Source organism: Nannobrachium achirus, assembly GCF_963921795.1.
Source record: "Nannobrachium achirus genome assembly, chromosome: 13".
NCBI classification, from domain to species: Eukaryota; Metazoa; Chordata; class Actinopteri; order Myctophiformes; family Myctophidae; genus Nannobrachium; species Nannobrachium achirus.
In genome coordinates this window covers 24646361-24670742 of record NC_137833.1, presented here as the reverse complement: position 1 = coordinate 24670742, position 24382 = coordinate 24646361, and positions in this window count along the sequence as shown.

Sequence of the window (24382 nt, the reverse complement as noted above, 5' to 3'; positions counted from 1 at the left end):
GACAGGTGTTTTAATTGAATATATCATGGTTAAAATGGAGTTTGAAGTTATAATGGGTTTGTATTGGAAGGTCCTGGAAGGGAGCACAATGGGGGAAATGAATATCAAATATCTAAATACTGAATGAAGAAATTCAAAAACTGTCCTGGGTGTTCCCAAAAGCCTGATTAGACGATAAAATTACCAACATTTTTTTTTAAAAAGTGAAATATCCCTTCAAGTGTAAGTTCCCTGGAAATAAAGAAGGTGAACACAGCCTACTGTACATGATTCACTAAAGAGAAAAGTATGTCCTACATTGGTCTGGTCTCTGCTCCTCCTCTTCTTTACTCCCTGGTCCCCTGGCACCATAGCCACCATCCCTTCATCCCTCTCTCCATCCATCCCCCCATCCCCCCATCCTCTCTTTAATAAACGACCGTTGGTGGTAATTGCCCAGCCTGAGACGACGTCATTACTCATTTAGATGTCCAATAACACTGCAGTCTGCCCTCCACACACACACACACACACACACACACACACAGACACACACACACACACACACACACACACACACACACACACACACACACACGCACGCACAAGTACACACATGTACAGTGCATACAAATACACACTCAGGCTCATGTACATAAACACGCAGACAGGCTTGCGTGCACAGCCGCAATGCAAGTGCATACATGGGCATAGAAATACACACTCAGGATGTGTACACACACACACACACACACACACACACACACACACACACACACACACACACACACACACACACACACACACACACACACACACACACACACACACACACACACACACACACACACACACACGCTGATCTATATCATTGATTTACTCCCCCCTTCTCTCAATTTTTCATATTCAATGAGTGACTTGTAGATTTGGCTGCTCAATACAGATACGTCTCAATTAAGAAGACTTCAGTGGGAGGCCTGGGGCCGGGGCTGGGGGTGGGGTGTGGTACGGGGGTGGGTGGGTGGGTGGGTGGGGAAGCAGTGTGTATTGATGTTTTGCGGTGGACCCACTTAGCCATGGAGAGTTATCAAGAGTTGAAAAGTAAACTTAGTTCATTAATGTTTTGATGAACCCTAGCTCTCCAAAGGACACGTCTGGGGAAAGTTATGGAATATCTTGCAACTTGAGACCAAGTTAACATTCCAAAGGCACAAACATGCCATCACGCTTTGCTTTCATGTCAACAATCCTTTTGTAAGAGTAGGCCATAACATGTCACTTCAGATCACTCAATAATAATGTCATTTAACGTTTTGAGTCTTTGGCTCTCTCTGTCAATCTAGATTCCATGTTCTGCAACATCACAACCAACCAAGTGTGTGCTGCACTCATCATCCTACACTCTGAGAGTTAGCCTATACATTTTTGAACCATTGGGTTCCTAACTTGCAAACTTCCAAACTAAAATATAACAGCCCTGCGCCTCTTTAGCCCCTTGTGCGTCGTGCCAACACAACACTGAGGTAAAAAGACAGGGCTGTTATATTTTAGTTTGGACGTTTGGAGTTAGGAACCTTATGGTTCCAAAATCTTACTCACAAGTTGAGAGTGTAGGATGATGATCGCCTGGCTCAGCCCACTGCTGAAATCAGGCTAGGATGATGAGGGTCCATTGGTTCATATAAATAATTGTAGCCCTAAAATTATTTCAGCCAAGACGCAGGCTTACTAGCATGACGAGTTGTGAGTTGGACTAATGATTGAGAGCCTCGGGTTCGACTCCCGCTTCAGCAGATCGATATAAACGATACAGAGTTCATTTTGAGAACCAATACTCTAGTCTACAATACTGTAGGCCTAGCCTATAAAATAAAAATATATATATTTTTAAGACGGGCAGTTAAATCCATTTGTGCAGTCAGTTATAAGCCTACCTACAGGCAACAGCGCTTTGCAGCTTTGCATGTTTCAAATTAAAACAAGGGGTTTGTGCGGTCAGTTAGCCTACCAACAGCTAAAAAGTGTGTTAATTTTCAGTTTTGTATGTTCTATTTATGGGCCGATACAATCACACAAGCCGCTGAAATTCATTTCGGAGCGCAGCTGCATGCTGACGTCCTATCAACCGAAGCCCAGAGCCATTCAAGGAGAGTTTCAGGGAGAGTTACATCATCTCCGTTCACATAGGGCCAGAGTTGGCAGAACTCTCTAATACAAGGCTCTGGCCAGTCTACTGGCGTGCGAAGGCTGTTTTGCGAGGGGCGCTTACAAGCGCGTTTGAGAAACGCCATAATCGTTAGGACCGCAGCCGAGCGAAGGCCCTCGCACGACCAGCGCTTTGGGAAACGCAGCCATTTATGATACTTGATAATTTATGTATTAAACATCATTGAACATACTGTGGTTGTTGAATTTGCATGAGAGGGAAGAATCTCAAAATATCTCAAAAGAATCCATCCATTTTGGGTTTATTTTGAGATTGAGTGATTGATTGGTGGGCCAGTCAAAATTGTGCCATGGGCCAGAAGTGGCCCACGGGCCTGAGTTTGAGTATCACTGCTATAAGGGATTAAAACTATCGAAAAGAAAACTCTTACACCATTTCACAATATTACGATATCCAAAATCCCAGACAATATCAAGTCGCATATTACAACAATGATGTAATATCGATATATTTCCCAGCCTTACATCAGACCACCATAATTTATTAATTTATGTTCCATCTCGCACTGCGAAAACAGCAGACCTACAAGCTCACAGCTCGCCACGGATGCGATGCGCCGTGAGCTTGTAGGTCGGCTATTTCCGAGGCGCAACACCGCCATGCGACAACGTATGAAACGGGCTTAAAAAGCTCCACTGCCTCATCGTTTGTCAACATTCCAAGCAGTTCATCAGGTATGTGAGGGTGAAAGCCGCAGAGCTGCAGCAGACCTGAGCGTGAAGGGGAAGGCCTGGTGCAGTATGGTCAGGAGAGAGGCCAGAGCCAGGAGCCTCGGTCTGGGCATCCTGCTGGATCCAAGCAGCTGCTGAGATGTGGTTTCCCAAGCCTCTCCTGACAAACTCCCCACAGCACCTGAGGGAAAACAGAGCAGCGAGAGGAAAAAACAGGAGATTGATGGAGGGGCGTACTGGATAGAGCAAGAGAGTGTGTGTGTGTGTGTGTGTGTGTGTGTGTGTGTGTGTGTGTGTGTGTGTGTGTGTGCGCGCGCGCGCGTGCATCATGCACAGTGTTGCATTGCTGATTCAATGTTTGGGGGTACGCGATTTTCATTTTTCGTCAAGCACACGGCGCCTAACACCTACTATACAGGTCTATCGATATGCATACAGGCTTGTTTCTTTGTTAAAACACCCTGTTGTGACACTAAAGTGTTGTCGAGGTGTGAATGTGGGGGTTGTTTGGCATCAGTGTATGTCCGTGTGCGTGAGAGACGTGCCACTGCACAGAAAGGATACGGGACGGTGACTACCCGCGGTGTGTGTGTGTGTGTGTGTGTGTGTGTGTGTGTGTGTGTGTGTTTTTTCGATTTTGTTGTTAATTTTTCCTCACATTTCTATGTCATTATACCAACTCCCCCCATGTGTATAGTTCCCATCACTGCCAACCCCTACTGTTGTTTCGGGGGAGGGGTCTCCTCTGACACACATGGAGTCACCAGCCGCTTCTTCTCACCTGACAGTGGGTTTCACTGGGAGGGTGTTGTTTTAGCCCGGGCAGAGGAACTTGCTATGCCTCCCAGTTCTGCTCCAGTTCAGGCACCCCAGCCAACCTTTAGGAGTCACTGGTGCAGCGACAGCGTCACTGCCAACTTTGTGTTCATTGCTGCTCCCAAGGTAGGCTGGAACTTTATGCCTGTGCCACCTGGACACTCCACAAAGAGCTTGTAACTAAATGGGATTCAAAATATTCACATTTATTCGTTTTTTTATTTTTTATTCTGAAATTGCCCATTTGTATGTGTACATGAATGTATACGAGCATGGCGAGTCTACATGTATTGTATTTGTTTCCACATAATTCTACCTGACTGTGCACACCAACACACAGCTAAAACCTGGGCTTTGATTTAACTCCGAAAGCGTCAAATTGTACACGTGCGGGATTTGCCCATCATGCAGGAAGACCCGAAAAAAACGGAGTGCACAGTCAGCGTTCATTTATCAAAATTGTAACTCTGGTTGCGTACAAATGGGACCAAATGGACCCATACGGGTCCATTTGGTCCCATTTGTACGCTCCCAGAGTTACATTAACCCCGGCGGGGATTTTTACAGAGTAGAAGTGAAAGAAGAGAACAGGAGGTATTTTGCCTGAACCCTGCAGCCAAACATAAAGAGACCATCGGTTGAGCACAATGAAGGAATGTGCCATCTTTTATGACGGGGAATGAAGAGAGTAAAAGCACTGCGCTACATAAAACGCATGTATATATATTGGATTAAGGTGCGTCGCGGTCCCGCGGACCATAAATCTCGGGGACGGGACTGTAAAAAGGCCAGGATGAAAGACCTGATTGGCTTATTTTGACTGATCTCGGCTGGAAGAGTTATTTTTTGCCCGTGGACAGTCGTTGCGAGGCAGACGGCTCTTTATAGTGAGGAGGAGGAGGAGGGCAGGGGGGTGGGGTGGGGTGTTGTTGAGGCAGTGGAGGGGGTGAGGGGGCGCATTCACTGTCTGGCGAGTGTTAATATTAACCGTCCGGAACAAAAGAGTGTTAGTCTAGAGCGGAGAGGTACTGTGGCTTGACACGGAACAGACACACCTGTGTGATATCGAGGGGGAGCGAGAGAGAGAGAGAGAGAGAGAGGGAGAGAGAGACAGAGGGAGAGAGAGAGAGAGAGAGAGAGGCAAGAATGGTGTGCATGCATGTTCCCTGTGTGTTTATGGTTAACGTCAGTGTTAATTTAACTCAGAATGTGTAGAAATGGACCCTTTATACAGTAGGTCAGTTTTTCCACTCTATATATAGCCTACTGTACTTTCACTATCTCTACATTATTTAACATGGAGATCTTGTCACTTTCGTTTTGTACCGTGTCCCAGTTTTGGTGTAGTTGTCTTGTAATCAAGCCCCGATGCAGAGGTGCTGATTACAGTACTATGTTCAGGTTCGGGTTTAAAGATCAGCGTTCGTTACTGCTGTGATTATAGCTCCAATAGATAGCCTATTCATTCATTACACCAGGGGTCTTCAACAGTTTCAGGCCAAGGACAATTTGCTGAGAGAGAGATAAAGCAGGGACCCCCAGATTCCATATATTTTCATCGTTTGACAGCACAATCATCAGTGTATTTTGGAATCATGTCAATTTATGTTATCATATGTAATCACTTGAACCGTCAATACTTAATAAACTTGACCTATTTTCGGCTAATGTTCTCAGAATATGGATGTTAGGGTTCAAGTGGTTAATATAAAAAAGGAGAAAATCACACAGAGATTTGAGGGACCCCCTGTAGTAACTCTGAGGACCCCCTGTAGTAACTCTGAGGACCCCCTAGGGGTCCCGGACCCCCTGTTGAAGACCCCTGCTTTATATTAAGAAATCAACAAGAAAATATATACTGTAACATACATACTTTTTTCTGTCACATATCAACTGTAAGAGTTCAGATGAATGACAGTGTGGGTTTTTATAGTGTACCACTGTACCAGTATAAGGTGTGGAAATGAATTACCAATGCACTTGAACAACAGTTTAACCACATGACAATATCATTTAAGGAAGTAAGCTGCCAATTAATTGCGTTGCGGTAGGTAACATAAGAAGAGATAATAAAATAATAAACTTCTAACGTTTCTGAGATGACGTATGTGGTTTTTGAAGAGTTGAGATCAGACATAGTTTGACCTTTCGATTCAGAAGCAAATTCACTCAGTCTCTTCCTCGTTTCCTTGTTTTCAGTTGTTCTTTCTCGTTTCTTTCTGTGGTTATTTCTCTCTCTCTCTCTCTCTCTCTCTCTCTCTCTCTCTCTCCCTCTCTCTCCCTCTCTCCCTCTCTCTCTCCCTCTTTTACAGGCTTCAGGAATGCCGGGTCTCCTTAGTGATTTATAAACATACACATAATAAATGTGTGGCTGTAGTTTAAGCTGTGATGAAGCATTCTCTCTCTGGGACTCTGTTGCGTGATTTAAAGGGCTGACATTTATGGCAAACAGGCCTATTATTCAGAGTGACTGTCTGTGTACAGACCAGCGTTTTACAGCGGTTGCACAGAGGTGAACCCCCCCCCCCCCCCCACAACACTGAGCTAGTATCTAACACAGGCTAAATATTCAGTCACACAGCACAAAGTACAGGAAGCGTGTGTACAGTATGTGCCTGGTGAAGATGGGGGATGCTTTACCAGAAGCATACGGTCACACAGTGTAGTATGCCTAGAATGTAAAGAGAGCGACTCAACATGGGCCTACACAACGTGGAGAAAATATAAACATTGGAGAAAAAATTTGTCTTGAGTCACATTCAATCCAAGCTTCTTTTATATAATTTTTGTAGCGGATCAGACTTTATCAGACTTTGTTGTATGTGAAACAAGAATTAAGCAATGTGAAAAAATGTAATAGGTCTACTACAAATTAATTGGTTTAAATACAGTATATGAATCAATGGAAATACAAATTGGGTTGAACTGTACGTGTGACATAATTATACCCATTAATAACCAGCGAACTTGAATACACTAACCATTTGCTACACGCAGGCTTTGATATCTCATACCATTAGCTAATGAACATTGTGTTTGTGGTTCATTCTGCACATTAAGCCCAAAGCATTCAACGGCCACGTCAACAATGAAGCTGTGTTTTCACTGTGAATCGCATAACCTGACTACCATCACTGTCCGGTCAGTGGATATGGCAGGCAATCGACGACTCGGCGGACGACATCACTATCTGTCCAAGATAATAGATGACAATAATGGGAAACTGTCCCTGAGCACTCGTTTAGACTCTTCCTGCCCATTTACTGATACCCTGCCTATTTAATTCCCCTCCTATAGCCAGGAAAACAGACACTTTGAGTCCATCTAGAGGGAGCACATTTACAATAAAAGGCCGGCTGAATCCTCAGCTCACGTTTCCCTCTGACCGTGGCAGGACATAAAACTTCGGGCCAGACCTCATTTTCTCGGCGCCATCCCCCGGACACACTGCTGCAAAAAAAATCAATATGGCTGCACACAATACTCCTTAACTTTGAGAGTGACTGTGAATCGTCTTTGTTGAGAGAATATGCAGGGAATGTTTTCGTCCCAGTTCTGGTGTCATTGCTTGTGATCATTAAGCCCCAATGCAGAGGTGCTCATTACTAAATTAGCGTTGCACAAAGACGCTCCGGTTGCTAATGCCTACTGGTGTTTTCTTGACACAGACACCCAGCCTGTTGAGGTGCATTATGGCCAGGATAACTGAATTCCTCCAGCAAAATAAGGAGGAATAAACTCAATCGTGTAGCAGAGCGAGAAAACCCTGGAGCGCGCAGAAGAAAGCTGTATTGAGTTATTCTCTGGGGATTAGCGCGTAGCATGTAGCATTTAGCTGGTAGCTACTCCGTGTCAGGGCTGAGCGTGACTCACGTGGTCAATAAAGCAGCCTGGGCTGTCGTATCTTAGCTTTAACGTTGTATTGACTGTCACAATATCAACTCCTTCCATAAGGACTGCCTTGCAGCTGCTGAAGGCTAAGCGTCTTTACTTGATAAAGTCAGACAGCTACATCCACAATGCTTGAAAATGTAGTAAGGAAAAGTGTGTCACACCAGGGACATGGAAAAGTAGGACTAATATGTTGGCATGTTCCACTCATGAACAAAGTATGTTGATCTAAACATGGTGTTGTGTATTTTCAAATTGTCCTTATTGTGCCACAATGTTAGCCAGTTTACTACAATTAGCAAGCCTTTGTACAAGGTCGACAGGTGCGTATTAAGAGAAGACTTTATTTAAAAAGAAAAACTTTGAGTGACCAATTCTTTTTACCCTCTTTTTCTCCCAAATTTAGTTGTTAATTCCACCACACACATTTCTATGTTGTCACTGCTGTTGCATCCTACTGACTCACCTGCCAGTGAGGAGCCCCCGCCGGGAGGATATAGTGCCTTTGTCCATAGGAATACATGCAGAGACACCCTCCCTGTCCGGCTTGCATCCCCCGAACACGAGCCAATTGTTTTCGCATAGGGCAAAATCGTGATATTTCGATGTCCCGCTGTTTCAAATCCCCAGTACTCCGGTTAGGGTTAGGTTTAGGGTTTGGGTTAAGGTTTAGACTTATTCACCAGGTCAGCATTCACCTGCATCGGCAGGTTAGCGTTCACCAGTGTCGGTAGGTTAGCGTTCACCTGCGATTCAGACTACTGGCCACCGTCGACAGGTTAGCGTTCACCCGCGAAGGCAGGTTAGGTTCACCGGAGATTCGGACTGCTGGCCGCTCGAACCCGCTTCAAACCCACAACCTCTGTGGTGGTCTGCAGGGACTTTACAACTGTCCCACCCAAGCACCTTGACCTCCATCAGGTTACTCCAAGGTCAACAAGATAACCAGATGAAGTTCTCTGGACAGTGTTTCCCATTAAAAGTCTCTCTCTTTTTTGCAATTGAAGACGGCGTGCAGGGGTTTTTCTTCTACAATCAGGTTGACTTTGAAAACTTTAATCTCTGTTGTGAATGTGACGTCAGAAAAATGGTAAGGACTTGTAACTTTGAATATGACCTGCGACATAAGGACACAAATAGAATCCAACATTAAACAACAAGGCAATATGGTACATATAGGGCGGGTCATACTTTTTTTATTTTGGAAATCCAAACGTGTTGGGTGTCCATTTAATGTGTTTTTTGATGGGGAATTCAAATATGACATTATGTTTGTGATAGGACAACTCTAAGCTACATCAATTTGCATTTTTACATTGTTAATTGTACCCGTTCTATCTCATTTATAAGATAGAAAAATCCAAATGAAATCTTAACATGTGGGGTGTCTAAATCGTGTGTTTCTTTATGGGGAATTCAAATATGTAATTCTTTTTTGGATAGAATAACTCTAACCTACATCATTTTGTACTTTAAAAAGGGAGAAATGTGCGATTTTTACTGCTTTTTAGGATATTTTTATAAGACACAAGGGAAATGTTTTATAATGACAAAGCCAAATCAAATGTACCTATTTATTAACCATTTAAGTGCATAACAGTGAATACACTTATGGATATCAAATATCACTTCCAGAATGTTGCTAAGTTGAACAAGTCCTGCTTTGACTCAGCCTTGGACATCAGCCTCCTGCTGGTATCCTGATCCCTGATACCTCCATCCCTCTTTTCCTGGGAGAAGTAAAGTATTGGAGGAAGCTTCAGTCACCATTTTGACAACCCTCTCAATACTTTGGGTGTGGCATGTTGGCCAGTGAGGTACCTCCATAGGGGTGTTGATAACGTTATTCAACTCTGAGGTGTTTATTGTACAGGTGCGAGGTGGCTCTGCACATCTTCTGACTAGCTAATCATTTCAGCAATGCTGGAAGCATCATCATTGATCTCAGGTGTCTTTCTGCTTCTTACTGAGGAGTAGTTGCTGCCAGGCTCACTGGCATCTCTACAGTATTGCCAGTGAGCCTGGCAGCAACTATCTGTTCCAATACCCCAGAAAAAGGGACTAAAGAGGAGCCACATGCAGAGCAAATTGCCAACCTTTTTCATGGCTGAGAGAGAGGGGTTTTGATTAGACCTTAAGGGCCATTGGAGGGGACTCAACAAATCTTAATACTGGTGTCGGAAGCTGGAGTAATGCAGAAGCTGGAGCTGCACCTATAGGCAGAAAGCTGGTCTGGTTGGTGAGGAGCCTACACACTGGTGAACTTCCCCTCTGCCAGGTGGTCATTGTTGAACTCGATGGTCCTAATCTGTCAGACAACACATTGTCTGGACCAATAAGAAAGCTCCTTAATTCAGCTACAGAGCTGTCTGCCAAAGTCATTGAAGATCTCTCGACTGATCAACACTATGGCTATCATATTGTTTCTGCAGTCAGGGATGGAATGGTTCCTGCAAGGCTGGCTCTGCTGGAGATAGGGCCAGCAAACCACAGCCGCTGGCTCATCACAGCAAACAGACTTCTCAGGCTCTGGGTGTCAAAGCATGGATTGAGAGGATTGAATCAGAAAAGAAAAACTGCAATCTATTGTGGAATACATTGTTGGAGTGTATTATCCGTGAACGGATAATACACTCACCAACCAGACCAGCTTTCTGCCTATAGGTGCAGCTCCAGCTTCTGCATTACTCCAGCTTTGACACCAGTGTTAAGATTTGTTGAGTCCCCTCCAATGGCCCTTAAGGTCTAATCAAAACCCCTCTCTCTCAGCCATGCAAAAAACTTGGCAATTTGCTCTGCATGTGGCTCCTCTTTAGTGCCTTTTTCTGGGGTATTGGAACAGATAGTTGCTGCCAGGCTCACTGGCAATACTGTAGTGATGCCAGTGAGCCTGGCAGCAGCAACTATTCCTCAGTAAGAAGCAGAAAGACACCTGAGATCAATGATGATGCTTCCAGCATTGCTGAAATGATTAGCTAGTCAGAAGATGTGCAGAGCCACCTCGCACCTGTACAATAAACACCTCAGAGTTGAATAACGTTATCGACACCCCCATGGAGGTACCTCACTGGCCAACATGCCACACCCAAAGTATTGAGAGGGTTGTCAAAATGGTGACTGAAGCTTCCTCCAATACTTTACTTCTCCCAGGAAAAGAGGGATGGAGGTATCAGGGATCAGGATACCAGCAGGAGGCTGATGTCCAAGGCTGAGTCAAAGCAGGACTTGTTCAACTTAGCAACATTCTGGAAGTGATATTTGATATCCATAAATGTATTCACTGTTATGCACTTAAATGGTTAATAAATAGGTACATTTGATTTGGCTTTGTCATTATAAAACATTTCCCTTGTGTCTTATAAAAATTTCTTAAAAATGGTAAAAATCGCACATTTCTCCCTTTTTAAAGTACAAAATGATGTAGGTTAGAGTTATTCTATCCAAAAAAGAATTACATATTTGAATTCCCCATAAAGAAACACATAATTTAGACACCCCACATGTTAAGATTTCATTTTGATTTTTCTATCTTATAAATGAGATAGAACGGGTACAATTAACAATGTAAAAATGCAAATTGATGTAGCTTAGAGTTCTCCTATCACAAAAATAATGTCATATTTGAATTCTCCATCAAAAAACACACAAAATGGACACCCAACACGTTTGGATTCCCAAAATAAAAAAAGTATGACCCGCCCTTGGGATATGGTCCAGACCATGTGCATGGACAAATGGAGAGAATATTTTTAATTAATTTAATTGAACAGAGACAATGTAGGAAGAACATTAACCTTATATAAAACAAGGAGAGATGTATAATGTGCCAGGGTTTAGCAAATTACTGTTTTCCACCCGTAGTCTCTGGGTAGTGATTCCCTGGGACACCTCCATAGTCCACACCAACTAAAGCAATATACAAATGTGTGCAAGTTTTCTGGGTGATTATGCTTTGTTTTGTTAGATGGGAGAAAGTTTGAAAATGTGTTGTTGTTATTAGTTCAAACCTATATTCAACCTGGAGATATACGGATGGGGGCTAATTACTGCAGGACCCAGTGGGTCCATATAGAACATACTTCCAGGCAATAGAGAAGACAGACTGCTAGCATTATGCCATAACCAGATACTGTAGTTGTACCTAGGTGGTTCTAAGTCTGTCTGTACCGTACATATGTTATGTACAGGAGAATTGCTGAGTCAGGACCACCCACAACTCTGACTACAAATAGTGGACTCCACAGGAATGTAGCTGTAATCTACTTATAGTTAAAAACAAAAACAAAAAACACACTGAAGTAACACTTATTTGGAGAATCCTAGAGAGTCAACTATCAATTATTTTGATTAATCAGATAATCTTGAGGCACATTTATTTTAACTCTTATTATTTAACTCTTGTAGCATTTTATACTTTTTAAAATGTGTTGAAAGAAAAACATGTTTTGTCTTCTTCAGGCTATGCATCTTAATCAGTACAGAGGTAAATGATGGCATACAGTGTGATATTATACAAGCAGCCATTAATGAAGTATATTGTGAGAATAACCTTCACAATGTTGAATAGCATGTGAAAAATATTTAACCACTTAAGCCCTGTTTTATTTCTATCTTTGAAATTCTTTGTGTTTTTTCCTAAAGGATAATCACATGCACAAAATAGGCTATGGATGGACACCAAGTTGAAAGTGGTTATACAGGTTTATATATAAGTGTGTGTGTGTGTGTTTGTGTGTGTGTGTGTGTGTGTGTGTGTGTGTGTGTGTGTGTGTGTGTGTGTGTGTGTGTGTGTGTGTGTGCGTGCGTGTGTGTGTGTGTGCGTGTGCTTGTGCTTCAGTGTGTATCGTTGCTGTTGGGCTGAAACCTCATATCTCCATATTTCAACTTTCAACTTCCTAATTTCATCATACAAGAGTGTCGCACAAAAGTAGTGAAAATAGAAGATCTACAAGCTTGCATAAAAAATGCAAATCGGCTATTTTCACAATTTTTAAAAGGAATGGTTTTGGACATACAAGGTTTCCAATCCGACAGCGACATTATAAGAGAACCCCGTGCCGACTGGTTCGTCTCACTCACTAGAGCTCTCTGCATCTCCAGCCTGCTGCTGTACATCACCTTGACAGCTGGGACTCCGGCGGAGAGGCTGGGAGTGGGAGAGGTCCTTCAGGTTGCCTCCTGTGATGGACACCAATAGCTGGGAATCCCCGGGCGGAAGTGACCTCACATTGACCTCAGCCTGCCTGACCCTTCCACTTGTAACCCTTTGACCCGCATGCTTAATTCTGCCACTACGCATAAAAAGAAATATTTTCCCAGGGAACTTATAGATGGGTTTGTCTACATGTAGGTGACACCGCATAAGAGGGGGCTCTTGTTCCATATAGGGGTGCAGCTGTTAATCTAGCTGAAAGGTTTAATCGATTATAAAAATGATATACATTTTAATAAAATAATCGATATTGGGGGAAATACAAAAAAAATCTAAACCCAAATGTTTCCCAAAATAATGTTTAAAAAAATGCAGAAAACTCATTCTACAAAATTGTGAGCATATAAATCATCTGCTCTCTGACTAATTGGTTTAGTTGATTATACAAATATTTTTTTGCATAAATGTGTTGATATATAACAGAAAATTAAATACATTACTTTTTAAAATGTCGATTCTGAAATGTTATATAGAATAATCGCTATGATTTTTTTTTTTAAGTTGCAGCCCTAGTTCCATGAATTGATTGCTGACATTGAGATACAATTCATTTAGGAAAAAGCCCTGAAATGCTTAAGGCCTTTGCCTGTAAAATACTACCAGTTTAGGCATACAACCAATATTTCTTTAACTATTGGGCGATATAATATCAAGTAGTAAAAAATGAATATACTATATGACGTTTTTGCAATGAAACCTTTCATTTTTCATGTGGCTTTCAATGCCTATAAATTAGCTCTTTTTGTACAGGTCCTGAATTATTATGTCAACATGATTTTGCACTCGACCAAATGGTCAATGCAGTAAACGTCTCTCCCGGTCCACAAATGGTTAAATGCAATATTTAAGCAGCGAGCAGAAGTCACTTCTCCCTAGAGCTGTGGGACAGTGATATTCTTCCCCTGAAATAAACGACAACGGAACAAGAAGTGGCACATAAATTAAAGTGGCAGCGTGATTGATGAGTCAAAGAACAGCGGAAAGGCTCTTTACATTGCTTTTTAGTGGGGCTGGGGAATACACAACACACACACACACACACACACACGCACACACACGCGAACACAGACACACAGCGCACACACTCGTTCGCACGCAGACACACACAAACACAAAACAACTTCATACACACTAGTACGAAGGGGAGCACATACAGTATGTACACTTACATTCCCCAAATCATATACTGTACATTCATATGCACATGCATGCGTGCACACACGTGCACACACACACTTTGCATGCATGCACACACGCAAACACACACACACACACACACACACACACACACACACACACACACACACACACACACACACACACACACACACACACACACACACACACACACACACACACACACACACACACACACACACACACACAAACCATTTGCCATGTGTAACCACATCAATCCAACACACTAAAATACACCCTTGAGAGAGGGAATGAAAGAGAAAGTGAGAGATGCTGTGCATGCATGACCACTGTGCATGTGTGTGTGTGTGTGTGTGTGTGTGTGTGTGTGTGTGTGTGTGTGTGTGTGTGTGTGTGTGTGTGTGTGTGTGTGTGTGTGTGTGTGCACGCGCCTGTATGCGAGTGTGTATTGCACACGTCCACCCATGTGTGTATTTGTGTGCACGTCGTCTATTTCCTCGCGTCTCTAAATGAGCTCCATGCAATATTAAAAGATGCAAAATGAGTCTGCGGGTGAGCGAGGAGGACACGCTCGGAACGCCATTGGCGACTGACCTACCAAGGGCACCATGGGAAATAAGCAGACTGGGCAACGGGAAGGCACAGGCACACCGTGGATATTGTTTTCGGCATCGCACCGATCCATCAAACTCAGCGGCATGTTAATTCTCTCCAAGACCAGGAGAAATTCATGCGGGAATGCAGTAAATGCATGCATCTAAAGGGAATCACGCTCAAACCGACTGGTTAGCATCACATCTGCATTTAGTGTACTTGATTTGAGAATGCACATAAGCTCAGATATTGCTAGCATTACTTAATGGCAGTGGTCTAAAGTAACTAAGTACATTTACTTAAGTACTGTATTTAAGTACAGTTTTGAGGTATTTGTACTTTACTTGAGTATTTCCAAATTCCAATACTTTTACTTCTACTCCACTACATCTCGGATCCAAATATTGTACTTTTACTCCACTACATTTATTTGAAAACTTTAGTTAGTTGTTACTTTGCAGATATGAATTTCAATATTATAAAACATAATTAAACCACTTCAGCCATATTTTATACTGTGGCTATTTGAAAATAGCCGATCTACAAGCTCACAATGCATCGCATCGCGATGCGTTGTGATTTTGTACTTTTATTTGTAACATTTTGTAACATTTTATACTTTTACTTTTGGTACTTTAAGTACATTTTGATGCCAATACTTACATACTTTTACTCAAGTACTTTTAGAATTTTGGACGTTTACTTGTAACGGAGTACATCTACATCGCAGTATTGATACTTTTACTTAAGCAGAGGTTGACACTAAGGTCTCAGAGGCACTTGCTCATCGGGCAAGTACAGGTCATGTTCTACTTGCCCAAAGGTCATGCCCACTTTCCCGAAAAGGAAATAGTCCATTATAAGATGATAGGTAAGATTTAAATTACCGCTCAATTTAACACTTATTTCTTTACTTTCTTGGGCTCTGCGATTAAAAAATGTCATACCTCAATACCTCCAAATCCAAATACCTATAGCTACTGTATGAAGCTATTGAATAGGTCTATGGTTTCACACTTGTTATTTTATATGTTTAGCAGTGTAGCAGCAGTGTAGAAGCAGTAAAAACAACACATTATAGGTAAACAGTGCTCTTATTTTACATTCCACAGACCAGAAGACAAACTGCTCTGGCCACGTTCAGATATCTGGTGTTGCGTCCCCTATCAAACGAGAACTTGCCCGGTCGGGCAACCTGAAAGCAAATTCCACCTGCCCAAAAGTTGTATTTACCTGCCGGGGGCAGGTGGACAAGCCTTAGTGTCAATGACTGCTTAAGTACAAAATGTGAGTACTTTTTCCACCACTGCTTAATGGTAATGACCTCTGGAGCCCAGAAGATTTATCTGCAATTATTTTACTTTTTTGAAGAGATTGGTATCTGCAATTATGATGCTATAGCCGATGTGTCCTGATTTGTGATCACTTGCAACCTATAGCCTCCTTATTTTACGAGGCTGTGTGAAATAGCAGATCTACTTTGTAGACAGTCTATATTTTCACTGAATGTTCGTCTATTTCCACAGATGTTCGGCTATTACGACACGCCGAGAATAGGGGCGCTATATGGCCAGGGGTTCATTTGGTCAAGTGGTTAAACATGGGACATCCTGAACACTGTCATATGTGCCGTTTGAACTGAATACGGCAAAACTTGATGAGGGTTGAGGTGGAACCTTTTAGCGCTGAGTATGAAAAACTTGGCATGTAGCTGTAGCATGTTGAATGAATAACTGGACATCAGCTGTGGAGGGGGGGACTGAAGGAAGCTTTGTAGCTTTCCTCGCAAAGGTCGGAGGAACACTTAACACTGCGGGAGAGTGTTCCAGGTTGAAGTGGGAGAAGGAGGAGGAGGGAGGACGATAGCGGCCAGGAGAGAGTGTTAATGAAGGGGGGGGGGGGGCAGTATGAGGTCAGCCCTCATCTCAACGCTCCGCTTTTACTGCAGCTCTTAAGGCTAATTTATACACCATCGAACGGCCGCCGCGTCATGCGACAAGAACGGCGCATTCCTGTCGCGAAACCCATTGATAAGATGGCGTTCTGTCGCACGACGCGGCCGTTCAACGAAGTATAAATTACTTCGTGCCTCTGAGACAGACAGACAGACAGAGACAGACAGACAGGTGCAGATAGATAAAACAAAGGCTTGACAACGTAGAGGGACCACATAATTCATTGTGGTGTAAGGGGACCATTGGGGATGGAGGGAGGGAGGGAGGGAGGGAGAGAGGGAGAGAGGGAGGGAGGAAGAGTGAGGGAGAGCAGGAAGGTGAGAGGAGAGAGAGGAAGGGGAGGAGGTGGAGGGAGGAGGGTACTGTACAGAGAGAGAGAGAGAGAGAATGAGAGAGAGAGAGAGAGGAAGAGAGGGAGGAGGTACAGTACAGTACAGACTGGGGGCTGCCTGGCTTTTACAGCCCATTCCAGTAGATGAGGAGCATCAATCTCTGGCTCGCCACTGGGATAAGAACTGGCTGCTATACAGCCAGCAGGGCCAGGGATATGAAACACACGCAAGCATACACACACACACACACACACACACACACACACACACACACACACACGCGCGCACACGCACACACGCACGCACGCACGCACGCACGCACGCACACACACACACACATACACACGCACGAGCGTGCACACACACACAAACAGGAAAACATTCACCATGCAACACACACGCGCACATACACGCACACCCACACTCGTCTCACACACACACAAATACGGCAACACAGTTTTAGTACATTGCTACACAGCTTATATTTAAGTGATGCACTGTACCTGCCGTGTCATGCCACTACCTGCTGTAATTGTCAGTTAATATGTCATTACATTAGTCTTGGCATAGTGCGTACTGCCATGCACACATCACTCGACTATGTCTATTTTAGTCCATTGTTACGAATTCATCTTCTTTTAATGTCTGCTTGTTGTGACCGTAGGGAGCAGTTAGTATTAAAACTTCCGCTTCATGTCACGCTCCATATATGGCCATTCATTTATTGTCTCCACCAGCCGAAGGCATGGGGGAGAGTATGTTTTCCCCTTCGTCCGTCCGTGTGTGCGTCCGTGCGTCCGTCCGTCCGTCCGTCCGTCCGTCCGTCCGTCCGTCCGTCCGTCCGTGTGTCCTCGCAGTTTGTGTGCAGCTAATCTCAGCCGCCGTTGGCCCGGTAGCTGCCAAAGTGAGCACACACATTCCCTGGATGCCAATCTAGAACCTCTGCCCTAAATTTTTCAAATGGGGATTTTCTAGCGCCACCTAGTGGCCGATGTTCGCAAAACACATTTCTGTGCACTACTCTTACAGATTTTGTCCAAAAATCCTACAAATCGGTAGGCAGTATCTCAACAGTCATGTGATCGACACAGATCTGTCCGATTTTGCATATTCCTTCCTGATTGGCTAAAATTGGCTTCCAAAGTTTGTAGGATTGAGACGTTTTGAACAAAATGCCTCAAATCCCAAACGCAAAGTGCAATTATCATGAAATCGCGCACACACGTTCCCACTAGGCCGAGGAAGAAATGCCACTTAATTTTTTTTAATTTGTGAATTAATTTTCCCCATTGACTTAAAATTGGAAATTCAAATGTTAAGACAGAATTCATTTGCAAGTGTGACTGGCGTCACGGCAACCACACAACCGCAAATTAATTCTGTCCTTGTCCCTTTTTCTGCCCATATATGGACATCCCTGATGTCATCAATATTAAAACTCATTTACTGCCATTTTGAATGGTCTACTTTCTGGGCTCCCCGCCAAGCCCTTTCCATAGACTTCCATGTAATTTATAGTGCACGGATCATGCACGCCCATGCACAGATGATGCACCATGTTTGTGCAGTTTGTTCACAGCTTTCAAACAAAAAAGTCAGATTGGAAATCCGTTCAGGCATTCATGAGATAGATGCCATTATGTTTTACATGTTATGTAAACAAAAATGGCTGCCCTGTTTGAAAGATGGGGTTGTATGGGGGTGAAACATGCAAAATCGCGATTGAAATAGTTTTAACTAGATTTAATGGGGTCCAAAAATATTTTTTCAAAAAAAAAAAAAAAAAAAAAGATTTTTTTTTCTTTTCTCCATTTTCTAAGTAAAACTCGTCATACTAGTCATAGGCAGAGTGGACACACTTATATAACTCGTCAAACTAGTCATAGGCAGTAAATGAGTTAAGCCCATATCTGGGAATGCCCATATATGGACATATTGTGTCTCATGATAACCAGTGTGGTTGCCGCGACGCGAGTCACACTTGCAAAAGAATTCCGTCCCTGTCCCTTTTATACCCATATATGGAGATTTTATGCCCATACTAAAGGGCATCTTACTAGTCAAGACATGTTTTACTAGTCCCTTGTCACTGTGCTGTCTTGGCACCAAATGGCAAAACAAATCCCTGGTTTGAATGTTTATGATTCGGTCTGAACACTGGTAATGCGTGGAGTGTATAAATGTGACCAAATGGACAGTTTGGTTAAATGGACGGCCATCAATTTAGCAGTCATCTGGTAGGGCAGAAAAAAGAGAAAGCATGTACGGACACATTAGCCATTAGCAGGCTTTTTGTGTACACGCAGCAGATTAAAATATGGGGTGGGTATGCAAGATGGAGGATAGAAAGGGGGGTGGGGGGTAGGGGGGTGGAAACACGCGGCAAAATAGAAAATGTTTTGAATTATACATTCCCAACGTCAGTGACAAATTGAGAGAGGGATTCGCCATAAATCATAAGTGTGCCACGACGCCTGCAGAGAGAATTGCTCGTCAGGCGGCGTGCTGAAGATTTAGAGAGGCTGCTGCGGCTGCTGCTGTTGTTGTTGTTGGAGCTGAAGTCACACTGAAGGCTACACTGAGTTACTATCAAGGTTTTCAGCAGTGGGAGTCAGTTACTCTAATCACATTACCAAAAAAGTAACTAATATGTAGTTAGTTAAAAAAAATAAAGTAATATATTATTTGCAACCGTAGGTCGCAGTTTACTATGAAACCCGGCAGATCCTGTCCGTCTGTGAGTCAGTGGCTAACGCCTCAATGTCTATAGCTGACCTGTTGTGACATCACATTGTTGACTCAATGACCAATATATTCTGGCAATCATATATGGAGATCCCTGATCCCTGGTCATCAATATTAAGCCCATATTTGGCAATGCCCATATTGCAATGCCCATATTTGGCAATACCCATATATGGACGCTCCATATGGCCAAGACAGAATTCATTTGCAAATCAAGACTGCAGACTATCATCACCTGGATATCCATATATGGAGCTGACCTCTACATCTCAGCTCTGACATCACGCTCCGGCTTCACTGTGATGTCAAACTAAAAGAATCCCTTTTATGCCCATATATAGAGTTCCCTGATGTCATCAATATTAAGCCCATATCTAACAGGCCATCATATGGGAATGCCCATAGATAGAGGCCACATCGGCCACATAACACACTAACAGAATCCATATATGGCCAAGACAGATGGCCAAGACAGCCCATATAATATCGGTGTGGCTGGTTCTACAGACAGGGATCTCCATGTATGGGCATAAAAGGGTATGATGTCAGATGTCATATTCACACAACGAATAACTGAGTAAGCAGGTTTGGGCTCTCACAGCATATCTCCATATCCAGGACATGTTTCTCCATATACAGTATGGGTACCAGGGGTCTCCATATATGGGTAACTGGTCCGATATAGGTACATCACTGGCCAAAAGGCCAAGAATTGGCGCAACCTAGGTCGCATGTCGCCCTGAGGCGTCTTACTTGTTATTACTACTACAATAAATAATTGTGTCCCCAAGTTGTTTTGGGGGTATTTTTGCACTCTGCATTTACCCACCCGAACTATTATAGGCAGTGGAAACTATTAATATAGCACCCGGGGAGGAGTTAGGGGTTAAAAGTCTTTCTCAGAGACCCTTCGACACAGACTGGGTGGTAGAGGTGGCGAACCAGGGACCTGTTAGCGCTTTGCTGTTTTAAAATCACACCCGTGTGAACTGAGCGGTGGTTTACCCCCCCCCCCCCCCCCCCGTGTGTGTGTGTGTGTGTGTGTGTGTGTGTGTGTGTGTGTGTGGGGTGGGTGTCTGGCCTGGCCTGAACAACAGCGCCCCTCCCTTAACATGTGTGGTCACAAAAGGTACTACATACAGGCTACAGGCTACATACAGACAGACACGCATACAGACAGACAGACAGACAGACCCACACACACGGCCACGTATAGGAGCGTTGTGACCACCGCTCAAAAACATGATTTAACCCCTAAAACCCTATACTTACATTTAGCTGTCCGGATTGCCAAGGACTCTACACTAAATATCTACACTGAAAATAGAAAATCTACTACTGAGGAGAGCTTGTAGATCTAGATTTTTTGCTGAAAGTTAGCCCCTAGAATAGGGATGCATGGGTTCAAAGCAAAAACACAAACACAGCCAAAGGCGTAACCAATCAAAATACAAGGGGGTACACCTACTGCTGCTGCTACTATTTCATCTGATTGCGCTTTCCTTCTGCAAACATCACAGAGCACTGAGTGAAGCAGACAAAACAACCCAGACGGCTCATTCCTAGACGCCTCGGCCGCCACGTAACACACTTTTGCCGCGGCCCATTTAGTCCATTTACGCCTCCGTACAGTGCTGTCATTCTCCCAGATGCGTTCCCACACCACCTCGCCCGTGTTTTGGGAGCCGCTGGGGTCGATTTCTGGACAGCGTCTCGCGCCTCGCGTCTGGGAACCCCCTCCCCTCCATCCCCGCTTGTCGCTCTGCTACAGCCAACCACACCTCAGACAAGATCGGCCCTCCGAGCACACAAAGAGGTGGCCAGATACACAAGCACAGAGAGACGGGGGCTATCCATCATGGCAGCTAAACAAACAAACAGGTCTTAAGAAACAGAGTGTGTGTTGCGGGTGTGTGAGATGACCACTACATTCGCGCGCGCGTGCGCGCGTGTGTGTGTGTGTGTGTGTGTGTGTGTGTGTGTGTGTGTGTGTGTGTGTGTGTGTGTGTGTGTGTGTGTGTGTGTGTGTGTGTGTGTGTGTGTGTGTGTGAGATGGTGAGTGATATGGTATAATGGTACCCACATCTGCTGTGAATGTGCCGGTTACTGGGTATGTAAAAGAATAGCACTGTTGGGCATGCCAGTGTGTGTGCGTGTGGATGTGTTGTAAAAACATGCACATATGGGTGAATGCAAAACCAAAATCCATCAAAATCTGTCTTGCCAATGAAATAAGAACTGTTGGTATGAATTACATTTTAATATCAATTATATTTTAAACACAAACTTCAGTGTTACAAAGGAGAAAAGAGAAGAGAGGCGAAACCTGATTATTGTAACACTGGATATTATTATTATTTTGTATGCTGATTGATTTAATACAACTAAGAGAAAATGGACATTACAATGGTGTGGACTCTTTCCTTGTGTGGGAGTGATTTTAATCATTTTGGGGAAACTGTATTTATTCTTCTGTTAATTACATGGGAAGAATACCCAACAAGTACATGCGAGGCAGTTAGTACTTTAATCCCGTCCATGCCTGTCCGTGACTTTGAGAATGGCTGTCTGGAATCTCCTGAAACTGGGAACAACGATGATGCCCCAATGAGATGATCCAACTTTTGGGTTGAAAAGGTTAAAGGTCACAACGACGTAATCGCTCACATCTCAGGAACGGAGAGAACAACAGATGTTGGTGAGCAACAATACTGTATGTTATTAATTAACAGAAAGAGTGGATCCTTTGTTCCTCGCCACTGTAATGCATTGTACATACTGAACAAAGCTGTAATTTGTGGTCTAAGAATAGCTGCATTGTATATATCAAGGTCAAACAAGCAAGAAACTGAAATTATTAACATGGATGCTAATTAAGGACCAACATGTAGGAGTATATTTTTTCATAAAGGTGAAGGCCACATAATTGAGGGTGGTGGTACGATACAGTAGCATGTAATGACTTTTGAGTTTATCACTAATGAGATAATTGGCTACTAATGAAACACCATGGAGACTCGGTTCTTGATTCTTGATCACACCTCACAGACAAGATCGGTCCTCAGAGCACACAAAGAGGTGGCCAGACACACAAGCACAGAGAGACAGGGCTATCCATCATGGCAGCTCAACAAACAAACACGTCTTAAGAAACAGAGTGTGTGTTGCGGGTGTGTGAGATGACCACTACATTACACTGGGCAGCGCGCGCGCGTGCGTGCGTGCGTGCGTGCGTGCGTGCGTGCGTGCGTGCGTGTGTGTGTGTGTGTGCGCGTGTGGGCAGGGGCATCACAAAGTGGGGGGGGGACTGAGTTACTAGGGACTAAGGGCCTAAGTCGTGAAAATGTGTGCAAATCTTTGGATATATGTATCCAAAGATATCCGAACATTTGTAACTCAAATTTTGCTTCTGGGGGGTCCCTGGAACTAAATATTTTGAGATGGGGGTCCGTGGCCAAATACATATCGTTTTGTGGGTCCTTCACATTAAATAGTTTGAGCACCACTGACATAGTGTGTGTGTGTGTGAGTGAGAGAGAGAGAGATGGTGAGTGATATGGTATAATGGTGCCCACATCTGCTGTAAATGTGCTGTTACTGGGTATGTTTGAAAGAACAGCACTGTTGGGCACGCAAGTGAGTGTGTGCATGTGTGCCGTGCATGTGCACGTGTGCATGCTTGCATTCACGTGTTTATGTACTGTACATGCAGTAAGTGTGCAAGAGAGACCGTATCATAAAATAACACCGGGACCCACATCACCCGATGCGTTGATCTTACTCCCCGTAATCTCACACACCTTGGTGTGCCGGGACCCCGGGCCAGGACCCCTGGTTCCCAGCATATAGTGGTCCAGAGAGGACGCCTGTTGTCCATAAATCACAGATGAAGTCAGACTCCCGTATTTACGGAGTGATTAAAACTCACGAGGCGAGGCACTCTTAACAGACCTAAGCCAAACAGGACTGAGCAAACTGCCCACACACACACACACGCACGCACGCACGCACGCACGCACGCACGCACGCACGCACGCACGCACGCACATAGTACCGGTATATGTACTCGAAACTAGCTAAACAGAAGGCCCACATACTGTAGTCATGCCATGCACAATATATATACTGTATAGACATAATAAAATCCTCTGTGTTCATTTAACCATTTGCAACTCAGAGTTAAATTAACACGGAGGATTTTACTGTTCGCACGCACGCACTCACGCGCGCACACAAACCAGTTACGTGTATGTCATTGCCAAACCAAAACCCGATTGCACAGAGAGAGCGTTCATTTTATTTCACGTGATAACCTATTCCGGGCGGCGTGTTGGCGATGCGCGAGGCCATTGGCTGTGCGGTGTGGAAACTCGGTCGGGTGCGTCTCATGAACCTCAAGGCCCTGCTGATGCTCCTTGTTCTCAAGTCGTTTCAGAAGTCCAGGTATGGAGAACCGGGATGACTGGAAGCGACGATGGAGGGCTCGTCTGAGGACGACCCAGAGAGAGGATGTGTTGTAAAAACATGCACATACGAGTGAACGCGAAACCAAAACCCGTTAAAATAAAATGCGAGGCAGTTGGTACAGTAATCAGTCCTGTCCATGCCTGTCCGTTGACTTTGAGAATGGCTGATTGGAGTCTCCTGAAACTTGGTGGGAACTTTTGGGTCGAAAAGGTTAAAGGTCACAACGACGTAATCGCTCACATCTCAGGAACGGAGAGAACAACAGATGTTGGTGAGCAACAATACTGTATGCTATTAATTAACAGAAAGAGTGGATCCTTTGTTCCTCGCCATTG